Raw genomic sequence first — 14,981 nt, 5'->3', positions numbered from 1 at the left:
TATTGTTTCACAGCTAACCTTCTATGACTGTAGCCTAATTTCAGATATTTCTCTTTCTTTTCCATCTACTTCTTACTTATCCCTCTGCAACAAAACTTTAATTCTAATTATTGCTTAGAAACTGTTTTCTAAAAACAATGACTTTCCTCTAGTCAAGTTCAGTGGTCTCATCTGAAACTTCATAAGGAAATTCTCTCTCCTATAGGGAGAATTGCTAACCACTCCATGCACCGTTTTAATCATTTTACCTTGGCTTCTATGACTCCCTCTGTCTAACTCAAAACCCAGTGAAGTCTTAGTCTGGATTGCTGATTTCTCCTTCTTCCCCATCTATTATGGCCACCCTAATGTTTAAGTCTGGACTGCACTGCTCTTTCTCTCAAATGCATTTGTTAGTGTTGTTGTTCACTTGGTTTTAAACAACTTCCTTCCTGTAACTGACTCCAAAATACACTGTTCCAGTCCCATATGTTCAGTTTTCTAGAAGTCATCTCTCTATCCTAATATGTGCTGCCACTATTTGAAACTAAACATTTGTAAAAGGAGATCATCTTCCCAAGAAACTTTATTCAATTTTTCTAAGGCTTCCACACAATTTAAAGTAACTTCATCTCTTTAAGTTGTATATAATTTATTACCACATTCTGACAAGACTTGTTAACTGAATTCCTATAATACTTATCATTCGTGTTCACAGTTTCCTTTTTGATACAAATTCTGATCATCTTAAAAGCCTCAGGCCAGACATCATCTTGTTGCTGGCTTTTCCCCCATTTCCAGCCATCCTTGGAATAACAGAACCTTCAGATTCAAGAAATTTAATTTCTATCCAATTAAGTAATCATTTCTAAAATATTTCTAAAAGATGATCACCAGCCTCTGCTTGAATACAAGCATGTAGCATGGTGCCAGATAAATCTTGAGAATTTAATAAATGCTTGGAGTTATTATTGTGCTGCTCTTAAGAGTACAGACTCTGGAACCAGACCACCTGAATTTCAATCCAAACTCCACCATTTACTCAATGTGTAATCTTGGGCCAGGTACTAAACTTCCCTGTTGTAAAAGAGATGTAATAACAGTGCCTACTTCATAGGATTTTTAAATAAGGGTAAAGCACTTAGAACACTATCCAGCACATAGTAAACACTATGCATTTGTTAACTGAAATTACTGGCTGACTACTTCAACAAAAGAACAGTCTTCAATGTGGGCGGATCCCACTGTGAGAAAGCTCTTTCTTTCTTAATTCTTCAAATTCTGCCTCCCTTCCTAGGTATATACCCGAGATAACTGAAAACATAAGCCCACATAATAAAAATGTTCATAGCAGCATTATTCATAATAGCTAAAAAGTAGAAACAACCCAAATGCCTATAAGCTGATGAACAGATAAATAAAATGTGGTATATCCATAAATGAAATATGTGGCCATGAAAAGGAATGACATTCTGATACATGCTACAACATGGATGAACCTTGAAAACATGCCAAGTGAAAGAAGCCACACACAAAAGGCCACATATTATATAATTCCATTTATATGAAATGTCCAGAATATGCAAATCCGTAGAGATAGAAAGTAGATTAGTGTTGCCAGGAGCTGTAAAGAAAGGGAAATAGACAGTGACTACTAAGCAGTAGAGAATTTCTTTCAGGGTGATAAAAAAGTTTCAAAATTAGATAATGGTGGTGGTCTCATAACTCTGGAAATACTAAAGTCTACTAAATTAAACACTTTAAAAGGGTAAATTTTATGATACATAAATTATGTCTTAACTTTGAAAAGAACAAACTTTGTCTCTCTACAATTTCCAGGTTATCTCTACCGTCTAGAACAAAAAAGAACAAGCCTTCTGCTTCTCTTACACGTAGCCCTTCAAGAGTCTGAAGATAGTTATGTGGGCCTTTTGTTTTCTTTTTTCCAGGATTCAATGGTTTGGCGTATTCCTCAGTATAGGGTTATTTCCAGGCTTCTTCACCTTTTTAGTGGTGCTTCTATGCTTAATAGTAGTAATAATAATCAGAATGACCAAAATTTTCTGCCTCCCTTCCCAGGTATATACCCGAAATAACTGAAAACATATTTTCTAAGTACTTAACTATGTATTGTATATTTGCTAAGCATTTGATAGCTATTGTCTCTTGTATTACTCGCTCCAGTGCTATATTATAATCTCCATTTTATATATGAGGAACTCAAAGCTTAGAAAGATTAAGATTTTACAGCTGGGCCGGGCGCGGTGGCTCACACCTGTAATCTCAGCACTTCGGGAGGCCGAGGCAGGCAGATCACCAGGTCAGGAGATCGAGACCATCCTGGCTAACACAGTGAAACCCTGTCTCTACTAAAAATATAAAAAATTAGCCAGGCGTGGTGGCGGGCGCCTGTAGTCCCAGCTACTCGGGAGGCTGAGGCAGGAGAATGGCATGAACCCAGAAGTTGGAGGTTGCAGTGAGCCAAGATCGCGCCACTGCACTCCAGCCTGGGCGACAGAGCGAGACTCCCTCTCAAAAAAAAAAAAAAAATTCACAGCTAGTAGATGGAAGAGGCAGGATTCAAACCCAAGTAGACTCTAGAGTGCGTGTGCTTCAACACTAGGCTATCCTGCCTCCCCATCACTGGATGACTCCAGTTCATCAAAAACCTCTTTAAAAAGTGAGGCTCAAAATGGAAAAAGGCTTAACACATGTTCTTACCAGTGCAGCACAGAGCTGAACCATGACCTCCTGATCTGGACACTATGCTTTTACTATTTCAGAGTAAGTTCTTAAACTGAGGAGGCATCGTGAGAGTGCAGTTCAAGAAAGAATAATGTTCCGACTCATACCCAATGGATATGTGTACTTTTTTAGAAGGCACAAAATACTACTATGTGCTATGGAATACACACTCAGCTAAAATATTCAGAGCCTTATTTCACATGAACTACTAGTGTACCCTATTTTTCTCATCTTATACTTGTAGCACATGTTTTTTGAACCCCATAATTGGAACTGTCATCCATTCCTTTTAAATCCATCATATTGAGTCTTTACTCCAAGTTTCCTTGATTGAGACAACTTTTACATTATACTCATACAATCACAGAATTTCAGCAGTGATCTCAGAAACCAAATGGTCTGAACCCCTATAGCACTGAAAAGGACACCAAAGCTAACTGATCTACCCAAAGTTGGTTATCTGTGAATCTAGCAATTTCCCCAGTTTTACAAATATATCCCTATCTTCACCTAGACCTTGCAATGAAATAGTACTTAACTGAAAGTGTATGACTAAGTCTTGCCCCAAGACTAGCACCTATTCAATCAGCTCTAACATCCTAAATGGACCAGCATCCTATCCATACCTCTCCTCTCCCTAAGGACAGTCTGGAAATTCCTTGCTGAACCTAAGCATATGACTAAAACAATAATCTTTCCTAAGCATAATTTTCATGTCATTCTTCTGCTCAGAAACTAGCAACAGTATTAATACCAAGCCTTTCAAATCCAAGTTCTTTACAATCTCTGATCTGCTTGTCTGTCCCATTCCAATCATCTAACCATCTTACTCTTTAGTAATCCATAACTCGAACACTCCATATTATTTCCATGAACAATGAACATCAGAAAATGGAGGACCAAAACAGTGGCTCTCCTACAAGGTCACCAAACCAATTAATAACAGACCTGGAGAAGAATTCTGGTCTTCTGGCTCCTAGTTCAGTGATCTGTCCAAAATACTACACATATGGTAGGCTGACAAAGAAAGAACAGAAGACCTTTTGGTTTCAAGTCATTTGCAGAGAAAGGGGGGGGAAACAAAAACAGGAAAATCAGGAAAGGGTGGAAGGAAAATTAATAGTTCAAATTTAGGCATTCGAACTGAGACATCAAGAAAGGAAGCATGTAACTATGGACTGTGAACACAATATAAAGAAAATGATGTAAAATTTCTTATATCCTTATTCAAATCACGCCTTGCAGTTTTTTGCTCTAAAATCATTGCAGACGTATATAGATAAAGGGTCAAAAAACAACATGTATGGATGACATTTAAGGAAAAAGAGAAGAAAACAGAAGAAAAAACAGAAGAAAAGGGAAAAGGACAGGTGGAGAATTTATTATATCATCTAAATATATGAAGTCCTTCTAAAGGGTCAATGCAGACATATTGCACCCAGATAAACAGAAGAAATGACATTATATTCTATATCTCTTACGTTAGCAATTTTAAAATTCCTTGAGTCAGAAGCGTTAAACACTGGAATGACTAAGGTTACATTTGTTATGGAAATTTCTTAAATTTAGAAAGACCTCATACACACACCTGAAGGTAAAAAAAAAATGTACTTAATCAGTGGGTTGCAACCAAGTTACTTGTCAGAATCACCTGTAAACCTTGAAAAAATACGGATTCTCAAACTTACCTTATCAGAATCCCTGGGTGCTGAGTCCAAGATCCACCCCAATAGATTTTGATGTAGCCAGGACACAGAGTTTTTTTCTACCATAATGGGAGAGGTAGGGAGGAGGATCACTAGGAATGGCAACACAGAGTGGGAACTAGATCAATGCAAATTTTGTGGGCAAAATAGAATTTCTGTGGGTGTGATATTTTTAAAATGTATTGTAAAGCTGCTCTGAACCATCCAAGCATATCCCACTGAATTTAAACATTCTCTAAAGGTCCTGAAGTCAGCAACTACAATCCAGGTGAACCAAAAGTTGCTCCTCTATGTCATGGAAGCCTACAGGAGAGGCAGTAGGGTGGGAATGGAGCAGAGAGATCCCGAGAAGTTATGGGTAAATATTTTTTAAATCTAAACATTCAGAAAAATAAGAGAGACTAGGAATCACTCTCCTCCTCCTCTCCACCACACCAAAAAAAAAAAAGGAATAATAAGAAAGTGAAAGGAAAAATAGTTTTAGGTTAAATTTCATCATCATCTGAAAGAAAATTACTCCGATTTTGTTTAAGCAAGAGAAGAATTCAGCTGAGAAATTATCTAGCAGGCAGCAAAATCAGGGAGTCACTTCCCATTGCAAAGCAAAAGAAAACAAGGAGCAAGAGGATGGTCCTGGATAGCTGTTTAGACAATCAGACATACCGCTAACATCTCCTTGCCTTAGAAACTCCGTGATGTTTAAATTAACAATTGGCCACAAGCCAAACACAGGAACACTCAAAAGTTTAGAAGGGTGTGCTGTAATTGTTACCTTAGCAAAACACAATAACAAATTAAGAGGATTCAAGAAGCCTTCACTGTAGACTCTAAGAAGATTTAAGATTTGTACCAAGAAACAGGCTTCTAAATCTCTTCTGCATTAGTTTAGCATCTAAAGAACACCTGTCTAAAAATCAAAATATCTAAATCCTATCCTTTGGGTCAACTTGACTAACACTCAACTTGACTACCTAAAAGCTAGCTAATAATCGCAGCACCTCAGCAGAGCAGAGGTGGAGGGCATAGTTTTATGCACTGAGATCCTATAATAAAAGAAGCCCTATGTGTCAGAGTAATCCCATTTCTGACATCATATTATTTAATACTTAATTTTTCAAATCACTTTACAATCATATTTATTATTCCCTACAATTCTCTAAAGCAGGTTATTCCTTTAGTCCTGCTTCATAGGTGAGGAGACTACATATCATGAAGATTAAGTTATTTACCAAAACAAGTTAATGATAGACCAAGGATTATTACCCCCAGACTGTCTCATTGATTATACTCCTCTCTATCCGAAAGCTACACTTAAAGCTTTCACTCAAAGAAAAAGGAAAAGCAAAAACACCATCATATATGCTCTTTATTAAATGCTTCAGAAACAACAGCTCTGCTTCATCACTACAAAGCCTCCTGGTCCACTTCTGAAATTCTTAGTGACCTAGACGTGTACGAAATTTGAACTTTCCAAGAAGTATCTAGTTGGTGCTGAACAACCCAGTACTATTTTCGGGTGATAAATAACCTTGTTCTCTTTTCAAACATCTGCGATTGACATGTCGACTGACTGTTAACAATGAACAAAGACCATATTTTTCTGAAGCTCATCATCTTCCTAACCTTTTCTTTGAAAACAGATGTAGTTCATGTACTAGTTTTTTGGTGAAGGTAAAAATCTTTATTCAGATTAGGCTCAGAAAAAGAAGGGGCTGCTTTCCGTTCAACAAATATGCACAAGACACCATCCCACTGGCAGCATCAATCTCAGAAGCAGTAAAACACAGCCTCGGCCCTGAAAGGACTTTCTGAACACCTTTGGAGTGTCATCCGTTTAATATACATTATTTTAATTAATCCTATTAGCTGGATAATTTCATTCCCATTTTATTGGTGAGTTCATATAGCAGAGCTGGATTTGAATCCAGGATTACAGAGCAGGGCTCCAAAGCCCAAGTTATTTCCACTAAAGGGTCTGAAGAAATGTAGAATCTAAAAGTGTGGGTGGGATGGGGAAGATATGATTTGATTCCCTTTCCTTGGTCCAACCGTGTTAGAAACATCCAACCATAAAGAAGCTGTCTAAGGAAGCCCTTTGAATTAACGTATCCACTTTTTCTCACCCGCCCGTGCCCCACCCTCAGCCATGCCAAAGGAGCAGCAAATGCTGCTGCCAGGTTGGAGGAATTGGTGATCGTCACACCACATTCCTGGGTCTGGACACAGTCTGAAACAGCAGCACAGCTCCGCGCCTCGGAAAGAATAACAGCAGTTGAGATTTTTAAATCATGTGCCTCAGCATGCAGCCACACCAGTTGCCCTACTTCTCCTGCCTCCACCTTTCAAAGACGCGAGCAGCACACCCGGCTCCTCCGGACTTTCGGTGGGGTTGGAGTGTCAAAACTCAGGCGCGCCGCAAAACCCCGTCCCCATCCAAACCAAGCCCACACACCCGGCCCATGTGCCGCCCCCTGGCAAAGGCGAGGCTGGCTGCGAAGGTGCAGGCCGTTTGGCTTGGCGGCCCTGCCCCCGCTCTCCACGCCAGAATCTGGCATTCCTTCGCTCAGCCCCTCCGAGGCCCGCCGTCGGCTCTCGCTCGACCCCAGGAAACGCGGAACCTGAAGGGCAAAACTGCCCACCTCCCTGCACCCTGGCACTACGAAAAAGGAGTTTCTGAGACTTGCTGCCGGCCTCCCTCCTGCCGAGGCGGCGTGTGAGGGGTCCCGGGCCGCGGGGAGCAGAGGCGGCGGGGAACCCCAGGGGTTGGCGGGGCACCACGGGAGGGGCCCCCGGCGATGTCCAAACTCTTGGGAACCCAGCGAGTGGCCTCGCTTCACGCCGGCGGCCGAGCCTGGCCTTCCCACACAGAGAAGGACCGAGGGGGAGAAGGGTCGCCCCAGGTGGCAGCCCCGGGCGCCGCGGACAGCGCCCCTCAGCCCGATACTCACCATGCGCGGGGGCCGCGCAGCACAGCCAGAGCGCCAGCAGCGCCCACAGCAGAGCGGGGCGCAGGGCGGGCATCTTCTCGGTCGCCTCCTCCGCCGCCGCCGCTGCCGCCTGGGCAGATCCACATGGGGAAGGGGTCCCGATAGAGGAGCCCCACTCTCTCCTCCCCTCCTCCTGCTTCAAAGGCTCAGGCCCTGGCGCTACGCTCCGAAGCCCAGGCGCAAATGCCTCGACTCCCCGCGCCCCGAGTCCGCTGCTCCTCGGCCGCCGCCTCAGCCGCCGCCCGAAGTTTGGCTGAAACTTTCTCGGGTGTGCAGCGAAGCAGCCTCGTGTGTCGTTCTGCCTCAGCCGCCTCCTCCCACCGCAAGCCCCGCCCCACTGTCGCCGCGGCCTCGGCCCCGCCGCCTTGGGCACCCAGGGGTTTCCCACAGGAAGAAGCGCCGGCCCGAGCTCCGCGCGGAGGGATCTACTACGAGTCACGGGCCCCGTCCGCATCCTTCTCCAACGGTCCCGGGGGCCGCCGCGCCTTAACTCGATCAGGGCTGCAGCGGCTCACTGGCTTGACCAGTGCAGAAGGGGCGTGGGGGTGAGGGGGGTGGGGTAGGACTCTGAACTTCAAGCACTGGAGTTTGCCGGGATCGTGAACTTGCAGGGAGAGGCGGTCCTCATCCAGTGAGGTCTGTATCGCCACCTACACCCACACATCCACACACTGCTTTGCTAGCTAGAGGAATGCTCCGGAGTAGGACCAGTGCTGTCAAAGAAGGAAAGTGGGCCAAGGCGCCAAAGTCCATTAAAAAGGAATAGAGCCATCACGGAGTGGTGCTGCCCCATTCATTCATTCATTTGTTCATCCGTGTAGCGAATATTTCTTAAGTGCCTTACTTTGCGTAGCTGTGTGCTTGGCAGTGGGATGATACCAAAGATGCACAAGCAACTTTGAGTACCAAGACTTTGCCGCTGTGGGCTGGGGGATTCAGGGAAGGCTTTCCCAGAGGAGCTGGGATGAAAGCAGGATCTTGAAAGGTCAGTAAAATTTGTATAAGACAAGGAGACCAGCTAAGCTAAGGATATTCATTGTAACACTGTAATAGCAAAACCTTGAAAACAACATAAATGCCCACCCTTAGAGGAATGGATGAATAATGTATGGTATATTTATAAAATGAAATGCAACACAGTAATTGAAAAGACTATAGCTATTTATGTCAATAGGGATAAATCTTAAAAACTAAATGATAGTGAAAAAACTAATCGCAGAGGGAGACAAAGTATACCATTTATGCATATTTTTTTCAAGACAATACTACACATTATCTGTGGATGCATATTATTAAGAGACTATAACCAGAATAGTAGTTACTTCCAGGGCAGGAGAGTAGGGGGTGTGATCAAACCTGGGTACAAGTGGGCTTCTAAGAAAAGAGCTAAAAGTAAGAACAACAACAATAGTTGTATGGACATATCATTCCAGGAAAGAGCCCTCGTGAAAGCAAAGGTACAGTCAAAAGAGTAAGTAAATGAGTTCTGTCTCTGTTAGCAGTGAGAGGAGTCAAGGACGGAAAGGGGGTTGGGACCAAATTATGCAGCCTTGAATGGCAAGCTGAAAGGGTGGGGAGGCAGCTACCTCTTAGGTCACATAAAACTATTGAAAGTTTTTGAACAGAGTTGAGACTGATGGAAAGGAAGATTGTTCTGATAATTCTGTAGAAAATTGATTGTTGGGAGCAAGAGGTGAACTGGAGCCCAGGACCAGTCAAGAGTTGGTTAACAGTCCAGGCACAAATTTAAGAAGACCTGAACTAATAAGGTAGATTTCAGAAGGAATGAATCTGAGACAATGTTAAAGAAACAGGAAAAAAAAATGGAGGTGTGACTAATTGGATGTGGGAGTTTACAATCCTGTTGGGATGGGAAATCCTACCCACAGAACCTCTCCCTGACTCCTATAGGATAAAATTCAAACTTCTAAACATGGTACATACAAGGCCTTTTCGTCATTGGGCCCCATCTCTTGTCCTCCCTGCCCCTGTTGTGAACTTCACACAATAACAGTATTGACTAACTTGAGATTCCCCCAAACATATCTTGCTGTTTCTGTCCCTGCATCTTTTGTTCCTTTGGCTTGGAATGACTCCTGTAGTTCCCTTCCCTCCTCCTCTTAATGAACTTCTAATCATAATTCATCCTTCAGTCCAAAGAAGGCTTTGCCGACACCACAATAAATTCCTCCCCCTAACAGACAGTCCCTCCACTGTCTTCCACTGCCGCTTCCTTATCTTAACACCGATACTTATTTTTCACACAGGACTCTTTGTATTTCTGTGTTCTCAACTAAGTTTTGAGGTCCTCATGGGCAAAGACCACAGCCTATTAATCCCCAGTGTCTATCACATAATAGATGTTGAACTAGAATGTAAAACAACACTAAGCAAGTACAAGTCAGTATGGGCATAGACCTATGAAGTTCCAAAACTGCATGTTAACAAGCACTTTAGGTAAGCAAGTACCATTAGTGAAAGTAGTCACATTGAAATACTGGAAACCCTTTTCAAAAATAACGTAGTCAAAATATTTTTGGAATTTGTCTTGTGCAAGTATGTTCAGAGAAAGATAACATTATTTTTCAGTTGTTTACCCACAGTGTTACCAGTTCGATCTTCCTCTTTACTCACTAAAGATAATTCATAGTGACTTGGCTGCATACAAATTTTAAAAATCACCTGCAAAGATAAGTTTTGTCACTATTAAAATATATTCAGAAGAATATAAGATAGTTATCCCCAAAGAGCAACTCTAGAAGCGACTGTAGCTATGACAACATTATTAAAATAAATGTGCAGGCCAGGCGTGGCGGCTTATGTCATAATCCCAGCACTTTGGGAAGCTGAGGTGGGCAGATCACCTGAGGTCAGGAGTTCGAGACCAGCCTGGCCAATATGTTGAAAACCCGTCTCTACTAAAAATACCAAAAATTAGCCGGGCATGGTGGCGAGCACCTGTAATCCCAGCTACTCAGGAGACTGAGGCAGTAGAATCACTTGAACCCAGGAGGCAGAGATTGCAGTGAGCCAAGATCGTGCCACTGTACTCCAGCCTGGACAACAAGAGTGAAACTCCGTCTCAAAAAAAAAAAAAAAAGGTATGCAGTTTCTCAAAGTAACCGTTTTAAAGAAAGCAGCTATTATGTTCACATATAACTTTTGTTGAATGTGTTACAATATGAAAACTTACTGCATACATTCTGGTAAGGACAAGAGAAGTAAAGAGTAAATATGAATGAAAGTAAGGGGAAAATATGACTGAAGACATTTTTTAAAGATAAGTTTTAATGATAGAAAAATATGAATAAGGGCTACCAATTGTTTTAATCAAAACTAAAAATATATATCTATGTCTTTACTGATTTAAACTCACATAAAACTGCCTTCCAAAATAAATGCAGAATTGGGCACTTATTTGTTCTCATGTCTGTCCTCTCAGAGCCAATAAGCTGTAAAAAACTCTCAAAATAAAACTCTATTTTATTTTCTGTTTTGCCCCGGTTTCTATCACATAAGTGCTCAATAATATATGTTTTACATAAATGCTGAATAAGGAACATATATATCTATATAAACTGGGGAGCAATGCAAGACTGGAAGAATGTCTTGGTGTGTTGGAGAAGTTGAAGAAGAGATTGTGGGATAGCTATGACACATAGATTGAGCTCCTTGAGTATAGTTCCCCTTGATCTGAAGTCACTGGGGCTCTCACACCCAAGAAACAATGGGACAGAGATAGGATAACCATAATAGGCACTCCCATTCGAAGAGTCAGAGAACAGAGGCATACAGCGGTCAGTAGTCCACAGCAATTTTGAAATCTAGCTGAGTACATATTACCAGTTCCTTGATTAGGGCCCAGTCCTGCTCCTGGGAATGATTCCCTCTGGCTATCCATCAGTCCTCTGGGCTCTTGGTTCCATTCTTTGAGCCGTTCTTCTTTTTCCCTAAGAAGTAATCCTTGTTTTTGGCTGAGTAACTTTCTCAGCCTGCTTCTCTGAGGTAGGTTGAGGGTCCAAAGGCATCTTTTCACTTTGTACTCTCTTCATCCTTTTCAGTCAGTCCAAGCTGGTATAATTCACTTAAAAATGTTAAGGCGTCTTATATACTAATTGATAACGAACTTTACTAGGCAAAAGCCACACCCACATTTCATTCTGAAGCCAGCTTTTTCACCTTGCTTGGACTGTGAGTCTGACATGGGATAACAGAACCTTAAAATTCTTAGAAACTCTTTTGTCCAATGGAGAGGTACATTGCCCAAGATTGTAGAAAGCTTTTTAACTGAAAGGATATATGAGGCACCACCTTAATTGAGGTCTTAATCATGTGTCTAGCTGTCACATCTTGGAATTTATTTTTGCCCTGAAGCCATTTCTTATTTTGAAAGCTTTCCCTGTCTAGAGAGATTGAGGATGAGAAGCAGTTTGATGTTTGAACCCAGCAAAGTCTACGGCCATGCCACCCTGAATGCACCCGGTCTCTTCTGAACCCAGCAAGTCCTGCCTCTTTATAATTCCTCTAAATTCTGCTTAAAAACCAAATGGCTCCTTTTTTAGCCCATTTTTTTTTAATCAATATCTTATAATAATGTGGCTAAAAGAAACCTCTCTGTAGTTTTGAAATTCTGCTGAAAATCTCCTTAGCCAGATCCTCCCATTCATTGGGCACCTTTTCTATTTTCCCACATTATCAAAGACGAAAACTTTCTGCCACTACATAACACAGGTCATTTCTTCAGCCACCCCCCATAGTATTTTCTTTACTGTCCTTCAGTCTCTCCAGCAGTCTCCTCGATGTCCTTCCAGTATTCACTAACATTTTTCTCGAGGCCTTTCTAACTTCTGTGGCAACCAGGTACAAAGTCATTGCCATTTGTTTTCAGTTTTTGTTATAGTGACAGTCCACTTTCAGATACCAAATTTAGTTCCAGTTGTCTATTGTTACTTAGTAAACTACTCCAAAACTTAGCACAATAAGCAATTTATTGTATCTCATCATTTTGGTAATCAATAATTCTAGCATGGTTCAGCAGGGCAAATTTATTCCATAGTGGCCACAGTTAGGGTTGCTCAGTTGTGTCCAGCTGATAGAAGACTGCTTCACACATAATGCCTGGCACCCTGATGGGAACTGCTGGTCGTTGTGCTCAGCTAGGCCCCTCCCCTTGTCATGTGGTCTCATGGCCTCTGCACGTGGCTTATCTAGCATGGTAGTTTGACTTATCCAGCAGCTTAGGCCTTAGAAGACATATCCCAAGAGTCTCACATGGAAGCTACAAGGCTTCTTACTTACCTAGCCTGGCCAGTCAGACATCTCTTCTGCTGTATTCTATTAGTCAAGTAAGTCTCTAAGCGTAGCCCATATTATAGGGAGGAGAATTAGATTCCACCTCTCAATGGGAGAAGTAGCAAGTAATTTGTGGTCATCTTTAATCTACTACAGACACTGTATCCTTGATCTCAGAATGATGCCTCTTTGTCTGGAAAGGGCATTTGTTTTTTAAGCCCAAGGTTAGAGAGACAGACATGCAGCTGTGATGGATCAAGAAGACATCATGTTCTGACTAACCAGGTGATCACAGGGATCACTGAAGTGACAGATGTTGCAGACATATTGTCCTCCTATCTAAGTCCCAGCCAATGTTACGTGTCAAAATTAGGGAAGCAGTACGCAAAATGGTTAGGCAGGCCATTCTGAAACAAAACTGATTGGTTTCAAATCTCGGCTTTGCCATCAATCAGCTTTGTGAATGTGGGCAGTATAATTTACCTCCCTGTGCTCCACATTAGTCATTTGTAAAGTGGGCATTAACTAGAGCCTACCTCAAAAGACTGCTGCGAGGATGAAAAGAGTTAGTACACACACAATTGTTAGAGGAGGATCTGGCAAAAATATATTAGACATAGCTATTTTTATTATTGATGTATAGATTATGCAGTAAACTATATCAACATCAATAATCCTTTTTACCCAGAAACAAGTTGGAGAGAAGAAAAGGAAAATGAATTTTAAAAACTGAATGAAAGGTAAAAGTATCATTGGAATATTTGGAGCTGACTGTAAAGACTGTGACACCTTCCGATTTTTTGTCCCTTATCATCAATTCAGGTATTCCCTGAAGCACAATCAGTTGACCAAACTAAGAGCAGTGCCCTCAGGAAAGAATAAAATGAATAGTTTAATTTATCAACATCATTTACCCAGGTTATTTGAGTTCTTTTTTTTTTTTTTTTTTTTTGAGACAGAGTCTCGCTGTCGCCCAGGTTGGAGTGCAGTGGCGCGATCTCGGCTCGCTGCAGGCTCCGCCTCCCAGGTTCACGCCATTCTCCTGCCTCAACCTCCCGTGTAGTTGGGACTATAGGCGCCCGCCACCTCGCCCGGATAATTTTTTGTATTTTTAGTAGAGACGGGGTTTCACCGTGTTAGCCAGGATGGTCTCGATCTGCTGACCTCGTGATCCGCCCGCCTCGGCCTCCCAAAGTGCTGGGATTACAGGCGTGAGCCACCGCGCCCGGCCGGTTATTTGAGTTCTAAGCCAGAAAACTGAGAGCAGACACACACATAACAATACTTGGTTGCAAAATGGAAATAAAAAGCAATGTGTTAGGATAGGCTAGATTATGCTCCAGTAATAAATAATCTCCAAATCTCAGTAACTTAATACAACAAAAATGAATTTCTTGCTCATTCTACATGTTCAATTAGGGTTAGCAGGAAGGCTCTGACCATCACAGTAACTCAGGGACTTAGGTTGATGAAAGCTTCATCTTATTGATCTTCAAGGATCAATAAAACAGTGGAAACTGAAAAGGGCCAATTATGTACTAGCTCTTAAAAATGTCTGCGTTCTTCCCAGAAGTGACCACATGAGACTTCCTCTCACGTTTCAGCCAACGAAACAAGTTACATTTCACTGTTCAAAAGTCATAGCTAAGTTAAAATGGGATGAGGAAGAATAAAGTTACCATGTATCTACAAGGAGAAAAGCTTAACAAAAAGCAAGAAAGCAGCACATACAGTGACTGGTGGATTGCATTATTGTTCCACAAATATTACTCTCCCCTCCTGCACTCTGTGGGCAGACTGTACTTTTCTGCACCAATGACTTTGGACTTGGCCATGTTACTTACTTTGGTGAACGGAAAATGGCAGAAGCGAGACTGTGCCAGTTCTGAGCAGAGACCAGTCATCATGAGTCTCTGCCAACTCTCTTGCACTCCTGCACTCTGCCATGAAAATGACAGACTTAAACCAATCCATACCTAAACTATAGATCCTTGAGGGAGAAATGGATGTGTGTTGTATAATACTGAGATTGGGGAGTTCTTTGTTGAGCAGCATTGTTTCAGCAAAAAGATGACTAATACAGTGACTCAACACAAGGATTTCATGAGACTGGCTACTACACATATGGTTTCCAAGAAAGGATATGAAATAAGACCTTACTAGCTAGTATTCTAAGAAATGTAAAGCAAAATGAGATGGTGTTACATTATTTGTATACTAGCTAGATACAGAACTAAAATATAACTATCCAATTATTTACAAATTAAATAAA

The 14,981-nt window shown here is 41.8% G+C and overlaps 2 protein-coding genes across 3 annotated transcripts in view; one reads left to right on the top strand and one right to left on the bottom strand.

Moving 5' to 3' along the window:
- LOC129398196 (glutathione S-transferase Mu 2) overlaps positions 1-14,981 on the top strand; it is a 266,011-nt gene that overhangs the window by 107,868 nt on the left and 143,162 nt on the right. The gene's annotated exons all lie outside the window — the stretch shown is intronic.
- The window catches only part of LOC117974945 (notch homolog 2 N-terminal-like protein A), an 83,190-nt gene that overhangs the window by 65,602 nt on the left and 2,607 nt on the right, over positions 1-14,981 (bottom strand). The window lies entirely within an intron of this gene.

This window comes from Pan paniscus, chromosome 1 (genome assembly GCF_029289425.2).
Source record: "Pan paniscus chromosome 1, NHGRI_mPanPan1-v2.0_pri, whole genome shotgun sequence".
Taxonomy (NCBI): domain Eukaryota; kingdom Metazoa; phylum Chordata; class Mammalia; order Primates; family Hominidae; genus Pan; species Pan paniscus.
The sequence above is the reverse complement of the archived record's forward strand: the minus strand, read 5'-3'. Positions and strand labels throughout refer to the sequence as shown.